We start from the raw sequence: 13,873 nt of genomic DNA, 5'->3' as shown, positions 1-13,873 counted from the left end.
TTACGGCTTTTCATCAGCCGATATATTTCACTTGTGATTAATTGCAACACTCACATTTGGATCATTTCTGCACAAGAGAGAGCATTTCTGCTTTGTGAAATTGATATAAAAGAAATGCAAATCGATGGTGTTCTTGGCACCAAACATATGCTGCCACAATGCCAACAAGCCTGCCCCTGACAACCCCAGCTGGGGGCTTGTAAGACTTGCTCTTGGCAAAAGACGTTTTTTTCCAGCCGCTTTGCAAATGAACACCAATTAATACGAACAGCATCCAATTCTAGTGCTGCACCTGGTTAAGTCTCTGAGAAGAATCGTTCTCCAAATCTATTACATGCTAAGGATCCAATGGATTGAAATTCCATAAAGATCATCATTGTATTGGTGATGTGTGTTAAATCCTCCTGAAATCCAAACCAAGACAAATAACTCTGGCCCACCATCTCGGTTCATTTTTTGTCTTGATCATCAGGTACAATGTAACATTTCCGTCCTGTCCTTTATAGCTCACCACTAACCTAGTTGTCTCTCAGCAAATGCATAGACATCTCGACTAGTCAGTTTCCCATCGACCAAATTCTGAGCTGCTGTGGTAACATCCTTGTCATTCTCTTTCTCTTTCTCTCTCTCTCTCTCTCTCTCGCTCTCTCTCTCTCTCTCTCTCTCTCTCTCTCTCTCTCTCTCTCTCTCTCTCTCTCTCTCTCTCTCTCTCTCTCTCACTTTCTCTCTCTTTCTCACTTTCTCTCTCTCTCTCTCTCTCTCTCTCTCTCTCTCACTTTCTCTCTCTTTCTCACTTTCTCTCACACACTTTCTAACTTTCTCTCTCTCTCTCATTCTGTCTCTCTCACTTTCTCTCTCACTTTCTCTCTCACGTTCTCTCTCTCTCACACACACACTCTCTCACTTTCTCTCTCTCATTCTCTCTCTCTCTCACACTTTTCTCTCTCTCTCTTTCTCTCTCTCTCACACACACACACACTTTCTCTCTCTCATTCTGTCTTTCTCTCTCTCTCTCACTTTCTCTCTCTCTCTTTCACACACACTTTCTCACTTTCTCTCTCTCTCATTCTGTCTTTCTCTCTATCTATCTATCTATCTATCTCTCTCTCTCTCTCTCTTTCTCTCTCTCTCTCAAACTGATAGTCACCATATGACTTATGATGGATAGGAAGCTTTAATGAGCTCTTACAAGCAATTAAGTAATCAGGGAACCCCGCTGCTCGGCGCTGGAGCTAGCGAGAGCGTGACAAATGGAGGCCCATCAGTACTGTAATCAACACAGGACAAGCTCCTCTCCTTCGCTCACCACTCCCAAACAATGACACGCCCAGGACAGCGATGGGGCAACCAGCATGGCCCAGTCTCATGTTGTTGTTGTGTCTCCAAATAGGATCTGAACCGTTGGACATTGCAATGTGCTCTTTTCAAATTGTACGCACATTAGACGTTACTTGCAATACCTACATGACAGGTTATCGGCACTGAGTGGAGATAAGTGCAATGTTCATGCTATGTGATGTTTTTTCTGTTTTCTGATCAACACAAACATATTCCTATGCACGATTCCTATCAATGATCTCAGTGTACAGTGGAAGCCTTTCATTACCACTTCAGTGGGTTCCAGACGTACAGGTTTATATCGCAACATGTTGTGGCAAGGAAAATTGAATCTAATTGCAAGACTTGGCCTGCTCAGCTCCCAGTCCGCCTGGGGCTACGGTATGTATGTAGTGAGCCTCTACGTTCTCAGTTTCACATTCTCACCCACCCAAAGCATGGTGTGCACCCCAGGGTGGTATGACACCTCTCCCACACTCCTGATCTACCCTGAATAATTCAACTCTTACCATACGTCTGATGTCTCCGTGTTGGATATCAGAACAGAGTTGGAGCCCGACACAATACCTTGCTTATTGAAAATCAAATATGTTGCTTATTAATAGGGCGGCTTTGGCGAACGCTACCTGGAGAAATGCCTAAGGGAGGCTGGGAGAAGGGCGCCTATAGGGTAACGCTCTCATGTGAGTGAGGGAAACAGCTGAGGGTGCAGATTTGACATCACTGAAACTGGCACAGTGAACACACACCCCCCCACACACACACACACACACACACAAACGTGCAAGCACGCACTGTATGGAAATCAGAGAGCTAGGCCAGCCATGCATGACAAAGTGTGTGTGTGTGTGTGTGTGTGTGTGTGTGTGTGTGTGTGTGTGTGTGTGTGTGTGTGTGTGTGTGTGTGTGTGTGTGTGTGTGTGTGTGTGTGTGTGTGTGTGTGTGTGTGTGTGTGTGTGTGTGTGTGTGGGAGAGAGAGAGAGAGAGAGAGAGCCCTGTTTATACCTGGTGCTAACATGGGTCCTTTGTCTTGATCTTGTCTACATTCTGATTGTGCCCACATTTCCAGAAATGTGTCTACACATGCTATTAAAATGTTTCTGTTATCCATCCACTGTGTCTGCACTGTGTCCAGATTTCCTGGTCCCTTCCTTTATGCACATTATTTCACAGCTATTCTTTCAAAAATAATACTTATTTAGTTATTATAAGATACATATTGATGTAATCAGTCAATGGTGCCACCTGTCAGAATAATAGATATCAGAATAATGTTGATTTAAATGGTTTCTCTGAACAGATCTGTCTACATTTGTAAGATATCCAGACACAATGCATGTCTGACTACCTCCGGAGGTGGGCAGGATGATCTGATCACAATCGGATCACAATGTGTCTTTTGAATGCCTACACCTGTCTAAAAATGTAGGCACAATCGGAATGTGGACAAGATCGGGACAAAGGATGCGAGTTAGAGAGAGAGAGAGAGAGAGAGAGAGAGAGAGAGAGAGAGAGAGAGAGAGAGGGAGAGGGAGAGGGAGATATGGAGGGAGAGAGATCTTAGGGACAAAGAAAAGGGCAAGCTGGCAGGAAGTGAGTCCAACCCTCAATTGACCTCTGCTTTGAGTCAATGACAGCACACAATCAAAACAAGGTTTGATGTTTGGGTGGTGGAGGTATCACAATAAAGCACCGGACCAGTTATGTTTTGGTTAGCTACCATCTGGCACGGTGCCACATGGATTGTGTTCCTTCCAATTCAAATTGGCTCAGGGAGGTACTCATGTCCTTTCATATACTGCTCACTATATTAGCCACCAAACTGAAGGTATAATAACTACCCCATCCACTGCAATCATTTCTTCCCATTTGTAAGTCATTGTGTAAGCAACAATGTTACTGATGTCTGTGGGTCCTTACAGTGAATGTACACACTGAAGAGTGAGCTCTGTTGCACTGCTAACTTGGCGTCATTTCCTCAGATTCCGTACAGATTGCACCAGCTAATTATGATCTAATAACTGGCAGACTGTCTCAATATTATTACAGGAAGAGTAGGTTTAAATGAATAGCTCATCATCTGCCCTCAGTATCAGTCATGTTGTTTTAATGATCATAATTCCACCATTAAATCTTAATAATATGTCAAGATCTTAAGGGAAGTATGTCAATTTGCTGCTGCAATTGGAATTAACCCAAGTATTGCTCAAGTTAGGTCTGTTTTTCCAAGGAGGCTTATTTTGTTAGCTATGTACACAGTGCGCGAACAGACGCAGAGCCACATCATTCTTCAGTCAGAGACACAAAAATGTATGTTCATTCATTTATTAATCTGTTGATGTAACAAGATACAGACAGAACAATGGTTTTCTCCTTTGAATATTTGGGAGCTGGCATGTGCAAATACACAACCATTCAAATGTTGGAAAAATGAACGCAGTTTTAAAGAGGTCCGTGTGGTTTCCATTTGGATATGCATCCCTAAATGAACTGATTTGCAGAGTAAATGTGCATCTCTGAATTATAAAACGACCATAAAAACACCCAAAGGACCCGTGGAGGGAGATATGGCGCTTTTGGCTGGACTTTCAGAATCTCTAAAATCACTGCTTTGAGGTGTAAATCTGTAAGATAACTTCTCCCCGAGGCTTTCTATTTGTGAGGGAGACAGACACTTGCAAACAGCTTCCAGCCAGGAATCGCTGTAGGAGACAGAGAGAACCAGAGAGCAAGACACAGAAGGAAAAGAACAATAGAGAAAAGAGAGGGAGAGGACGTGGGAGGGAGAGAGAGAAAGAAAGAAAAGAGAGGGAGAGAGAGAAACAGAAGAGGGGGAGAAATAGAAAGAGAGAAGGAGTGCAAAAAGGCGTTTGATATAGTGAACATCATCACTGCCATCCGGTAGTGTCTAAGTCTGTCGAGCTCCGCGCTGTACATGTCACTAGAACACTGGAGGGGCGGTGGAGCACCAGCAAGACATCTAAATCAATCCAGTGTCCGGTCGGTGGGGAGAAGGGTGGACGGGTGGTAACAGGGTGTACCCAGCCCCAGGCCTAGGGGTCACCACGGGCATGGGGGGGGGGGGGGGGGGGGGGGGGGGGTGAATGGCTCACAGTGTCAATGGCCCTATTGAGGAATAGCATGAAGAGACAGCGCTAATGAGAAGAGCACAGTGTGTAAAACTCACATTAGTGTTGTATTGTGCAGTAGATAAGAGGGAGAGATACTGTTTTATAGACTGCTGTGTTTAGCAGCTTTAACTTTATGGCAATTATAGCCATCGTGTCCGTATTACAGTCTCATAATAAGTTGCTGTTTGACTTAGTGAGAGTGGGCTCATGATCTCTGTCATTATACTGTGAAGACAGATATGTGGTAATAGGTCATTGATGAACCTATGATGAACCTACATACTGTACGTACATCAGACAAAATAGTGGAAATAATAGTGTTCCATTCCTCTGAAATGCCATGAATAGAAAGGTGAAATATAGACTAAATGGCAACAACAACAAAAAATGTCCTAACATGAGCTTTACCACACACACACACACACGACACACAAATATACAGAGCCCATTAGAGCAACAACGTCTCACGAACTGAGAAACACAGTTATCCCTGAATCCCCCCCTCCTCTCCAACAGATCCTCACCTACAAAACAACTCCAAAATTAGGTGAACGCTCGCTCAAAATAGACCCTGTCCAAAATAACCATAAGCCATTACACCTCCAACACCAATTGATCAATTGTAATTACCTACCTGTGGATTAGCCTAGTGCTGCTAGTGCTGTTTCTTAGGCCCCTGGGGCCGGTGCTATAGACAGACCTGGAGCCTGAGAGCCAGTCACAGGTAGAACTCCATAGGAAGGAGGGGAGAATGAGCTTTTAATTGCTTTGTGCACTGTGTGTAATTGAAGGTTGAAGTGTGTTTGCCATGAGGAGTGTGACTTCACTTGGCCCTGTCTAATTAATCCTGTCACACGAGCCTTCTGCCTTCAATTTTCACTTTGCCGCTCAGCATCGCGAGGTGAGAATACAACTGGAAATATAGGTTGGTAACTGTCTATCGCTCACTGGGCCAGACGCAGCACAAAAACAGCAATATGAAAAGGAGAGAGAGAGACTCTGTTTTTCTCAATGTGGGGGGAACACGTATTGGGAGATGTTTGATTCAATCAAGCTTTAGCGAAGCAACTTTCCCAGTACACACATTTGATGCCAGTTTTTTTTGTTGCTATAGGGACCAATACTGTAGATTCAAGTGTATCAATATTGCTACATTAGCATAGAGATTAATTACGTTTTTAATGAGGGAAATCTCATATAGGATGAGGGTGACTCATTCAGACCTTCTGGCTTGAACATGTATATATCTTTCTTATATGATGAAATCTTATCTAAAGATAAGAAGTATACAGATGTAGGATCTTAATTTAACCTATATTGTCACAGCAAACAGGATTTGAACGTTTAGTCCATAATGTTACTTGATCAGCATTTAGGCTACTAGCTGGCCAAAAATAGGCTACATGAAAAGTGCAATACTGTTAATATAACCATGTTTAAGTGCAGGTTTTCAGGGAATTTATGTCAATCATGAAGCTCATCTGCATTTCCTACGGTGCCGGAAAATTGTCAGCAACAAAAGAGTTATCAAATTAAGATCCTACATCTGTGGCTAAATACTTGACTTACTTCTCACTACACTAGAAGATGAACACCTACTCATAAAGCAATCACACATCCTACAACCATACCCTCTCCAGCCTACATACACTGAAGGGCAGAGCCAGAGACAAAACAAACAACCTCCCTGCCTCCCAACAGACTTATTGCTGACATCTTTGGCCCACATTCTGCACAAAGAGTTGTCATCATCATCACTTTTTACAATTTTTTTTCCCCATTTCCACTGTTTTCCCTGCCTGGACTTGCAGGCGGAGTGAAGACGAGCCGTTGCCCATAGTGAGTCCCCCTGGCACAGATAGACATGGGATGGCCGTGCAACAGTATGTACAGCCTGCCTTCCTTCTGTTAGCAGTGCATCTGAAGATAGCAAACTGCACTGTTGCTCGCACTCCCCGATCCTGTTGTTGTCGTTGGCCAGCAGCCACCGCTATAGCGAGCCAACTGAGTTAACAGACACTTCCGCTCGGCACATAAGGAACCATCTGTTTAAAGGCAAAAAATAAATAAATAAAGAGCCTCTCTATACCACCCGTTTCCTCCCTCCTCCCATCCTTCTATGGCCATGCTACAGTAAATAGTGTTTTACAACAGGGCTACTCCTCATACTTCACTGAATAGCCAATGAAATAGCGTTAAAAGTGTCCAATGTGCCTATTGTCTCTATCTTAAAGGAATGACTTAACAAGTGTTTCTCGACACCTAGATGGCCTTGATTCGGGATTCTCCTCGCTGTCTAATAGGCTTTATTTAACCTCCCATATTTTTTTTTTATTCTCTTTTTCTGTCCGCAACATTATTCATTGGTTGACTTCACACAATAAGTGTTGTTGTCTCTTATGAATTATTTCATTGTCGTGTTACTTACTAGGGCAGAAATGACAGACTCCTGCCAGAGTCTTTGAGCGGTAGATTACTGTGGTCAACGTCAAGTAGGGTTTTGAAGCCTGATGATCCTAAAGTCTCGTTGTGTTTAAACCATGGTTCCACAGTAGCCTTGGCTCTGTAAAACTCTTCAGACATGCCAGCTTGTAGCTAAATAAATATTGGCCGAGGGGCATTTGAAAAAACATATTGTCCTGGCTCGGCATCCAATCCTTCGGCCCTCTGTTGCCAAAACAAGACGACGGGGGTCAACAGCAGAATTGATCCTCACATGAGTGGGTTTGTAATGGTCAACTCAAACTCACTGCCATGGCTGTCTCTCTGGCTTTGTTCAGGATTGTGTATATTTCATATACCGTACATGCCATATATAGGCATATATTACAGTGTCATATATATATATATGACGTTACATCATGTAAGCTTGTGGAGGAGCCTGGGTGTGCCATTTACAATATCACACAGCGCCATTGTTGTTCCCAATACGGTTAACGAGAAGAGCAGGGTTCATGGTCTTCTGTCTTCTGTTTACACCTTAAAAGAAACACATTCAGACATATATTTGTCTCCCTTGTTTATGACATGTATTTTGAGATAGTGTTCTAAATCTGACAGGGGCCACACTGGGGTTTGTTTTTCATCATTGGCCAGGGTCTGTGTAGGCGTCCGCAGACAATTGTTTGCTTGTGTCATTTCATATGTACACTATTTGGAGCATTTTGTTAGGCTTAAAATCAAAGTGTTTCTATTTTTGGTTTCGCTTACTTTTATTGACTCTTTTAAGTTCCAATGCACATTCTTAGAATCTCGCCAGGTCCTGGATTTAGCTAACAAACCTAAGCAAACTTTTCTCTGCCTACCTTATTTATCATTAAGGAAACTTTAACAGTGAGCTACAATAAAATAACTTTAAGAGAGTTATGACTAGAATATTACCACCTGTACTCAATCTCACATGTGAATGGACCATAAATTCTCATCACAAAGAAATGAAGGTGTATTGTCATAGGTGCATTATTTAGTAGATTTGACATGGCTGCCGTGTATTAGCACAGCGAGCGCGCCTGTAAAAACTCCACAGAGAAAGAAACTGATAATTGTCTCAGAAACTATTTCTATTTCTCCTCTTAAGCCTATTTTAAGAACATTAGGTCGTTGTAAATGTGAGATGGTCTAAATTTAGCCATGCAACATCTATCATCATCTGACTACATTAGTGTACTTTCCAGGCTCTGCACTGACTAAACTCTCTCTAGGAATTAAACGAGTGGGTTACGTGACTCTTATATTAAGACTTATTTTTATAACTTCTCCCAGATATATTTTTCTTAGTGTTGTCATTATTAGTATTTACACTACTGTCTATATGGCAGAACATATTTGTTTAACAGCTGAGGAACGGCATGTAAATGGTTGAAAAAATGAATCATGTATGTATACACTGAAAAGCAGCCGTATGGGAATTATGTAGCTAGGACTCCATTTTGTGCCTATTAAGATCCCCCCTGGATACACTTGCTGTATGTAGCAGAGTTAATGGTCCAGGGGAGGGGAAACTGTGCGTGAGGAGGTAGAGTCCTACGCTGCTTAGGTCTCTGGGCCCGGCGACAGATGGTTGGCCACCACACTGACACTGGGTGGCTGTGTGTACTAGGGTCTGTCGTGAGACTGATCTGTGGTGTTGGCGTGGCAGAGATCAAACGACATTGTGGAAGGTGAAGAGACGGGTCGAGCGCCAGGCCAACTGTGTGACACCCGGAGAAGGAGATGCGAGACGAGGCGCCGTCGTGGCAACCCTGCCTCGACTGTTGGTTTTGACAGCCTCCCGTTTGTGTGTACAAAACGTCTCCGGAGTCGAGCGTTGGCTGGCAGGGAATGTGGCACGCCACATGGTGTGTTGGGGCTGTCGTGTGAGAGTGTTAACCCTCACTACTCGTAGTTCAGGCAGGAGATGAAAAAAGTAGCCACACTAGCAATAAGTACAACAACAAATTATCACCATCATCATCATCATCACTAAATGCAAAAACAATTTTCAGATGCAGGCAGCAATCATAACTTCAAAGCTATGTGAACAATAGATGCCATACTGCCATGCAATCCCAGATCATCATCAAGACACAAACACAGTGTCAGTAAGGGGTTGTTTAAACACATCACCCATTTTGACAAAGGATATTGTGTAAAAGGTAAGAAAGGTAGGCCTACATATTGAGAAAATCCTTTGAATGGCAAAGTACGTTTGTTCTCATTTAAATGGTAGTAGACAAAATGAGATGAATGTGAGAAATCCCCATTGAAAATAAGCAGGGCATCCAATTCCACAACAGATCCACCCTCTGGATAAAGGATAGGACTGTCAAGCGATTACTACCCCGTCTTACATTCCCAATGATCAGATCATCTTGTGCCCACAGTCTAGTCAGAAACTACTTCGACCCGACGCTCCCACCTAAAAGCATCTCAATATCCAATTTCACAGCTTTCTAAACATGGATCACGCCCCTATTTATTACTGCCATGATCTTTGTGTCAGTTTCTGTCAGTCAGCCCCCAGTCTGCTCTTTGTGTTTCATCTGGTCCAGAACAGGAAGATGGCAACCAGATCAACAGGGGGAACAGTGTAATGAGTGTGGATGGAACCACCGGCGATGCCTAGATCTGAGAGGGCTCCTCGTCAATTACAGACGACGCTGTTCGTCTCAGGAGTCAGCAGCTTCTCTGAGACCTTTGATCCATTCGCTGTGACTGGCTACTGGAGATAACAATTACAGCAGCCTATACAGTACACAATCTGGATGGGCTCGATGCAATTGATGAAACTGTTGTAGACGTAGGCCCACCTACATTGTACATTAAAGGGCCAATGTGTATTTATGAAAATTAGTGTTTTCATGTTTTACTTTCATTCTATTCCCCATGTTTAGTGGATGAAATATGATTGGTGTGTAAAAACAATATATATATACAGTATATACAGTACCAGTCAAAAGTTTGGAGACGCCTACTCATTCAAGGGTTTTCTTTATTTTTACTATTTTCTACATTGTGGAATAATAGTAAAGGCATCAAAACTGTGAAATAACACATATGGAATCATGTAGTAACCCAAAAAGTGTTCAACAAAATATATTTAATATTTTAGATTCTTCAAAGTAGCCACCCTTTGCCTTGATGACAGCTTTGCACAATCTTGACATTCTCTCAACCAGCTTCACCTGGGATGCTTTTCCAACAGTCTTCAATGAGTTCCCACATATGCTGAGCACTTGTTGGCTGCTTTTCCTTCACTCTGCGGTCCAACTCATCCCAAACCATCTCAATTGGGTTGAGGTCGGCTGAATATGGAGGCCAGGTATTTGATGCAGGACTTCATCACTCTCCTTCTTGGTCAAATAGCCCTTACACAGCTTGGAAGTGTGTTGTGTCATTGTCCTGATGAAAAACAAATGAAAGTCCCACTAAGCGCAAACCAGATGGGATGGCGTATCACTGCAGAATGCTGTGGTAGCCATGCTGGTTAAGTGTGCCTTGAATTCTAAATAAATCACTGACAGTGTCACCAGCAAAAGCACCCCCACACCATCACACCACCTCATCCATGCTTCACAATGGGAACCATACATGTTCACCTATTCTGCATCTCACAAAGACACAGTGGTTGGAAACAAAAAATCTAAAATTTGGACTCATCAGACCAAAGGACAGATTTCCACCAGTCTAATGTCCATTGCTTGTGTTTCTTGGCCCAAGCAAGTCTCTTCTTCTTATTGGTGTCCTTTAGTAGAGGTTTCTTTGCAGCAATTCAGCCATGAAGGCCTGATTCACGTAGTTGATGTTGAGATGTGTCTGTTACTTGAACTCTGAAGCATTTATTTGGGCTGCAATTTATGAGGCTGGTAACTGTAATGAGCTTATCCTCTGCAGCAGAGGTAACTCTGGGTCTTCCTTTCCTGTGGCGGTACTCATGAGAGCAAGTTTCATCATAGCTCTTGATGGTTTTTGCTACTGCACATAAAACTTTCAATGTTCTTTAAATGTTCCGTATTTACTAATGATGGACTGTTGTTTCGCTTTTATTTTTTAAGCTGTTCTTGCCATAATATGGACTTGGTCTTTCACCAAATAGGGCTATCTTCTGTATACCGCCCCTACCTTGTCACAACACAACTGATTGGCTCAAACGCATTAAGAAGGAAAGAAAATCCACAAATGAACTTTTAACAAGGCACACCTGTTATTTGAAATGCATTCCAGGTGACTACATCTTGAAGCTGGTTGAGAGAATGCAACAATGTGCAAAGCTGTCATCAAGGCAAAGGTTGGCTACTTTGAAGAATCTCAAATATTAAACATATTTTGATTTGTTTAACACTTTTTGGTTACTACATGATTCCATATGGGTTATTTCAAAGTTTTGATGTCTTCACTACAATGTAGAAAATAGTACAAATAAAGAAAACCCCTTTTTTGTGTGTCCAAAGTTTTGACTGGTACTGTATATGGAACCCGTTCAGAGAACAGAACAGAAAACTGGCAAAGAATGACATTTTTCAAGGAACAGAAATGGAACTTAGAAGGAAATGAGCCATACTGTTCCAGAACAGAATCGTTATTTTAAAGCATAGGAATCGGTTAATAATGCTATTTTATGTTCCAGACATTTTTTATATTCCCACAACAGAACACAACAAAGCACCTATGCAAAGCCCTCACTCTGCCAATCAGAAACTTATTCCAGGGTCTGCCTGCAAGCTGAAAATCTTTGCCTGTGTGTGTTTAGGCTACCTGCCCCTCCCCCCTCTGAAGCATAGTTTACTGTAGCTACTGACGTTACAAGCGTGATTCAGAGAATATGGAGAGAGATTTTTTATAAACTAGAGAAGAATGGATTAACTTTTTCAATGTTAGTGAAGGATACTATAGGCCTAGTTACCACTTTTCACGTTGGATTTATTAACTACAAAAGGTAAGATGTGTTTTTAATTCTGGTGGCGCTCTGAACACACAAGCTTTCTAGCTAGCTAGCTCAAAGGGGGCGGCAGCGTAGCCTAGTGGTTAGAGCGTTGGACTAGTAACCGGAAGGTTGCAAGTTCAAATCCCCGAGCTGACAAGGTACAAATCTGTCGTTCTGCCCCTGAACAGGCAGTTAACCCGCTGTTCCTAGGCCGTCATTGAAAATAAGAATTTGTTCTTAACTGACTTGCCTAGTTAAATAAATAAAAAAAATAAAAAAGACATTCAAAGTTCCTCTACAGAAGTAGCTTCTCCTAGGTTATAATTCTGTAGACTTAGTTCATATAATGCATGTCATAGCAAGATGCCCAGCGCTTCAAGCCTCCTCCTCAACCCTCTCACGCTATTCATTATTATTATTATTTTTTAAATCAGCAGACAGTGCCTTTAACTGTACCAACAGCTGTAATGGGCCTGCTATTACAGAGGCTTTATTATCTCCCTGCTTTTCCTTGTAAAACCACTGTTGTTCCTCTGATTTACCCCTGAATGATTTATGCTCACTGGTCTGGCCACTGATGGACCAGTGGCAGGAAAGACACCCTGGCAGGAAAGATAGAAACACACTTAGGGGCTTTTTCACGGGTAAACACACCATATTAAAAGCACACTTGTTTCGAAAGCCCAAACACATTTGCTACATGGGGGTGGCCCAATGTCATTTCACTTGTCAAATACTACAGTGTCAGAGCCAATCAGGCGACTCGGCTGGCAACACAACCCATTTAACCTGAGCAAACACGGCGTGTCATAAAGCCCAAAGAGAACTTAGAGCCTCTGCAAACACCGGCGAGGTATAGCGAGGACCATCGGGCACGAATCAAGACAGCCACGGTGAACACGAGTCACTCCTGTAATGGGTTTGTGATGACTCAAGAACCAAGGGCCATCTGCTTGCTCCAGTGGGGGAGGACAGAATGGACAGAATCACAGTTCAGAGACACACGAATCATCCCATATTAGCATGACTGGTAGTAAAGGGGAAAATGTAGCTACTGTCACACAATGCATAAGGTTTAAAAAAAATATATCTTAAAGTGATAGTTCAGTGATTTGACATGTTAAGATACGTGTTTTCTTTGGAAAGCAGTATATGGACAATGAAATAAATATGTAAAATGGCTGAACTATCCCTTTAAACCATGTTCTATGTATTGTAACCAGATAACAGGATTAGCATGGCGATTTTCAGCTCCAATACGTGAAGCCTAGAGGGCTTCCCAAAATGAACTCCTTTCTCTGAAACCTGTTTATTTCTTGGTGAAATATAATGTTATAGGATCTCTATAAGCTCTCTTCCTTAGTGCTCTTTTGTAGGGCATTCAATTTCCCGGATGACATGAATGCTCACCACGTATTTAAAACACAGAGGTTTGCATGGGATTTCAATGTGGAACTTTGAATAAACCGCAGTCAATTGTGTCCGCTCTGGAACCGTGAAGTTCATTTCAACAGCCAAAGTCAACCACAGCCTTGGACACACACAACTGATGAGGCACCAAAACAAAAAGGCTTTTTTCCGGAAGCACAAGTTTGACTGTACGGTCGTTCCACGAAAAGAGCGCATTTTACGCTCTTTTGATATTTTAAGTAGAAATTGTGCATCAATATTTTATTTTAAATGCCTGCTATATTAAATGAAATGTCCTTTAATATATACCATATAATCACATTTGTCATATGAACAGAGGCTTGCTAAAGTGAAAAGGGTCCAAGTTTCGCCATCATTGCAAAGCCCTAGTTATTTTGTTGCTTTGATAAAGTCATTTCTGAAGACTATTATTTATTTAATGTGATTAGTGACTCTGTCCCTCATTTTAAGGTCAACCCTGTTACATGAACTGAACTCTCATTTTAATATGGTGAAACTATTCCTTTAAAAAAAAAATCCCAGATAAACATTGAACATCTAACAGTCAAATCGGTGTCAAATCAGAAGAGCT

Source organism: Salvelinus fontinalis, chromosome 6 (assembly GCF_029448725.1).
Source record: "Salvelinus fontinalis isolate EN_2023a chromosome 6, ASM2944872v1, whole genome shotgun sequence".
NCBI classification, from domain to species: Eukaryota; Metazoa; Chordata; class Actinopteri; order Salmoniformes; family Salmonidae; genus Salvelinus; species Salvelinus fontinalis.
The sequence above is the reverse complement of the archived record's forward strand: the minus strand, read 5'-3'. Positions refer to the sequence as shown.